Source organism: Haliotis cracherodii, unplaced genomic scaffold (assembly GCF_022045235.1).
Source record: "Haliotis cracherodii isolate W230 unplaced genomic scaffold, xgHalCrac1.p SCAF_16, whole genome shotgun sequence".
In the NCBI taxonomy this organism is placed as follows: domain Eukaryota; kingdom Metazoa; phylum Mollusca; class Gastropoda; order Lepetellida; family Haliotidae; genus Haliotis; species Haliotis cracherodii.
In genome coordinates, this window is record NW_027266271.1 from 6,909,919 (window position 1) to 6,915,210 (window position 5,292).

Below are 5,292 nucleotides of genomic sequence, written 5' to 3' on the forward strand. Positions count from 1 at the left end.
ACTGTACAGTCCTATTGATGTGCCAGACTTACTGCGATATACACACAAGCGTCAGATATACTGTGCAGTCCTATTGCTGTGCCAGACTTACTGCGATATACACACAAGTGTCAGATATACTGTACAGTCCTATTGCTGTGCCAGACTTGCTGCGATGTACACACAAGTGTCAGATATACTGTACAGTCCTATTGCTATGCCAGACTTACTGCGATATACACACAAGTGTCAGATATACTGTACAGTCCTATTGCTGTGCCAGACTTACTGCGATATACACACAAGCGTCAGATATACTGTGCAGTCCTATTGATGTGCCAGACTTGCTGCGATGTACACACAAGCGTCAGATATACTGGACAGTCCTATTGCTGTGCCAGACTTGCTGCGATGTACACACAAGTGTCAGATATACTGTACAGTCCTATTGCTGTGCCAGACTTACTGTGATATACACACAAGCGTCAGATATACTGTGCAGTCCTATTGATGTGCCAGACTTGCTGCGATGTACACACAAGCGTCAGATATACTGGACAGTCCTATTGCTGTGCCAGACTTGCTGCGATGTACACACAAGTGTCAGATATACTGTACAGTCCTATTGATGTGCCAGACTTACTGTGATATACACACACGTGTCAAACATACTGGACAGTCCTATCGCGGGGTTTACTTTATATGGCCACAGACTCATGAGGCGTAACACATTGTATTGTTCTTATACGTATTAGTGTTTTACAATTAAAAGTGAAAATGAAAGTTAAATGTATGGGTACTACCTAATTAGTAATTCTATTTTTGCGTTTATTGAAGATGGTAGAGCAATAATCCAGTTACATTTTATGATTGATACCCAAGATGCCAAATCAGTACAGAAGAGCCCAGGTATAGGCCTATCCACCTTACAAAATACCTATGTGTGAGACACAATAAACATGTCGAGACTATTTTCATACAATCATATATGTTTCCCTTACTTTTTTTTATCATCTTTTACCCCCTGAAAAAGTCAAGCTGACACTTGCAGCCTGAACTATCGGCTACCCAGTGTGTGCATAGGTTGTTGGTATACAGGGAAAAGTGGGACGGAAAACAAACCTCAAACAGTCTATTTTAGGCCTGTGGAGATCGGTGCTGGACGGCGGACGACTCAATACAGACGACAGGTGTGTGGCACCGAGGTACTATATATTCGGAGGACAACTGGCTTCAGTTTTCCGAGGGAAGATACAAACTTTGTCTCAAGTGATTAAAACTGATTGCAACGTGCAGGTGATATCTATTTCTCTGCCTGTGTTTACGTGATCACCTACATGATATACTAAGGGGGTATTGGTCCTGACGCCTTTATGTCAGACCCAGTTGTTCACTCGCGTGTGATGGGAGGCAGCACACGAACAGTCAGTGCAATCCCTGGTTTACAATGGTTCTGTAAACATATACTAGTTAACGTTCCATAAGTAATGAATCTGCTAACTTGTGGAGTGAGTGCGTGAGTATGGTTTTACGCCGCTTTTAGCAATATTCCAGCAATATCACAGCGGAGGACACCAGAAACGGGCTTCACACATTGTACCCATGTCGGGAATCGAACCTGGGTCTTCGGTGTGACGAGCGAACTCTTTAACCATTAGGCTACCCGAACGCCCTATCGTGTGGAATAATCTGAATATTCATATGAAAGTAATGAAGTATACCTTCTTACACGTGGCTTCAAAATCGTTAATCCCAAGCCGCCGACCGTGATAACGCTGACACAAAGTTGGGTAAACTAATTGTTTGTGTTCGTTGATAGCTAGGTAGCATGTTTGTGATTGTTGAAGGTGGTCTCATGAACGGCTTGTGCGATAGGTTAGTGATTGATGAAGGTTGTCGCATGAACGGCTTGTGCGATAGGTTAGTGATTGATGAAGGTGGTCGCATAAACACGGTCCACGTTGTATAACGTGATGTAGCGACGCATTTACGTAAACATTATGTGTATAAATCAAGCAAGACAGGCACAGATGATCGTATTATTCCTCGGGACATAGTCTTACACTATTCCGGCCACCGCGACACAAATCACAGTGCAACTGAGATCATTACACAATAATGTTGGGGTAAGTGCCTAGTCGAGTGTATGTGTACAGTTGAAGGCCACGCAAGTATGACGTTGAAGGCCGGTTAAGTGAACAACTGAAGGCCAGATATGTATCACGTTGAGGGCCAGGTTAATGTCCAATTGAAGGCCGGGTTAGTGTCCAGTTGAAGGTCAGGTAAGTGTCCAGGTGAAGGTCAGGTAAGTGTCCAGTTGAAGGTCAGGTAAGTGTCCAGTTGAAGGTCACGTAAATATCGAGTTAAAGGCCGGGTAAGTGCATAGTTGAAGGCCAGATGTGTGTCCTGTTAATGTGTTGATGTGTAAGTGTCAAGTGTCCAGTTGAAGGCCGGGTAAGTGTCCAGTTGAAGGTCAGGTAAGTGTCCAGTTGAAGATCACGTAAATATCGAGTTAAAGGCCGGGTAAGTGTCCAGTTGAAGGTCAGGTAAGTGTCCAGGTGAAGGTCAGGTAAGTGTCGAGTTGAAGGTCAGATAAGTGTCAAGTTGAAGGTCACGTAAATATCGAGTTAAAGGCCGGGTAAGTGTCCAGTTGAAGGTCAGGTAAGTGCCCAGTTGAAGGTCACGTAAATATCGAGTAAAGGCCGGGTAAGTGCATAGTTGAAGGCCAGATGTGTGTCCTGTTAATGTGTTGATGTGTCAGTGTCAGTAGAAGGCCGAGGAAGTGTCAGTTAAAGGCTATATATGTGTCTAGTTGAAGGCCTAGTAAGTGCCAATTTGAAGGTCAGATGTGTCTAGTTGAAGGCCGGGGAAGTGTCCAGTTAAGTGTCAGGTGTGTGTCCAGTGGAAGACCAGATGAGGGTCTGGTTGAAGGCCGGGGAAGTGTCCAGTTAAGTGTCAGGTGTGTGTCCAGTGGAAGACCAGATGAGGGTCTGGTTGAAGGCCGGGGAAGTGTCCAGTTAAGTGTCAGGTGTGTGTCCAGTGGAAGACCAGATGAGGGTCTGGTTGAAGGCCGGGGAAGTGTCCAGTTAAGTGTCAGGTGTGTGTCCAGTGGAAGACCAGATGAGGGTCTGGTTGAAGGCCAGATGAGGGTCTGGTTGAAGACCAGATGAGGGTCTTGTTGAAGGCCAATCGTGTCCAGCTGAAGGAAAGTAAGTGCTCAGTTGGAGGCCAGGTAAGTATCTAGCTCCTTCACGGAACGTCCCCAGTCACTCACAATGACATTTATCTGACTGACTCGTGCTTGATAACGACTCTGTCTGCTACCTGTCCATCATTCTTGAAGTGATTATCTGCCGTTTGTTTGAGTTTTGTATTAAATACTTAAAACCTAAGAGGCTCACTTCATTCGTCATTAACAGGACAATGTTTCAAATGTAGAATAGAATGAAATCTGCTTAAGTGAGAAGTACCCATAGCTTGAAGTACAACAGGCAGCTTGATAGATCAACATCTTGACAAGATGTTTTAATCGGCAGATGTAGTCAACAGGAGAAACATATATGTGATTCCAAAGAAACATTAATATCCTTTCGGGAAGCAGGCTGGACGAGTCGTCAATTCAGAATTCCAACAAAGGTTATGCAGTGTGCCAGTGTGCCACAGTGAGTTTATGTAACGTTGTTTACTTTATTGCGCCCATACTGGACCTGACAGTAGGATTTGCTTTGTAAGACTAATCAGTACTATACGAAAAGTTAAAGTACGAGGTTTCACTTGATGATGCCTGCCAAGATATGCGACCTCGTGCTTATTTCTTTTTCTTATATACTTTCAATACTTCTTCATTTTCACATTCGGGTCATAAACTATCTAGATGGTACTCAATCCACTATCTGTCTCCCTCCTCTAATGAATGGTTCTGACAGATCACTGTTTCGTGTATTTTCTTTGTATCCAGCACTCAGCTTTTCCTTTTGCCTCTGTCAGTTGAAACGATATCACCCAAGCTTTTAGCCTACAGTTCGAAAGTTCTGACCACTTACACTCATGTGCATGCACCTGTTTGAAATATCGTGGTCTAGAGGTAAAAATAAAAGATAGTACTTGTTGTTACCGTGCCTGGCGCTTGGCATAAAGGGGCTAAAACAAGGACTGGTCAGCTCGGAGTCAGGATACTGTGTCTGTGTGGGGTATTCATGTTTAACTGCGGCATGGTATTATAAAATCGGCATCAATCTGGACTAGCACACACACACGCGCGCGCGTGCATGCACGTCGCTTTCTACAACTCCATTTCGCCTCACCTCACTTTGTGAACGTGGATTAGATACAGTGTCATACAGTGTCGCTACATTTGAACCGTGTATCTCTATGTAATATTGTATGTTTAGTTGTAATATAAGCTTCTGCAAGATCCCTTCAACGATGAAGGCTCTCTTACCAAGTACGTCTTTGGTCTTACTTAGATAACATCAGGATGAATTAATGTTGCTGTGGCTAAGCAATAGATGTTATTTACCTAACTAGTTTAAAACACACATACTAATGATATTCATGATCGTTTGTATATGGGAGTATGCACAGAAACAATAGCAAGTCGCCTACCTGCCATCGTAAGGTAAAGTAGACCTACTCCACAGTTGAACGAGACGTGTGTGTCTTCTCATCACAGAGTGTCGTCTTGTCAATGTTGACATGCTATTTAGCGACTGATCCTGCTAAGAACAAGATGTGAGAGTTGTCAGGTGAAGGTTACCTGTAGATGTAAGCTTTGAGCCAGCAGGACGCCCAGGCAGGTCCTCATTAACAGAGTAACATTGACCAGGTCACGACTCACAAACCCCAGCATACAGGTCTGCTTTGTTGTCAAAAGGGAACTGTGGCTTGTTATGATATATATTTAGATTACATTTTTCGAATACTAGTATATCAGACGATAGACAGTTCCGTTAAAGAACTAATAAGGATATATTTGAAACAGTCACAGCACTGTCTCATGGGTGTCGATTAATGTGATTCCTGAAAATGATGTAGAAATTGCGTTGATTTAGAGGATATCTTATTGGGAAATTGTCTGAAAAAGATTTAAGCGTAGCAGTAACAAAATAATTACTTGTTGATCTATAAGATATGAAACTTGACCTGACATTTAATCAGTTTATTTGTCTGACTCTCATCTAAAGAGGGAAACATGTACAGTATCTGAACTCGACTAACAATGCTGCGGGAACCCCTCCTGACATCATACGACACCCCGAGTTGACTTGTCTTGTGTCTTGTACTGCTGTACTGAAGACGTGTAGAGACACCCGT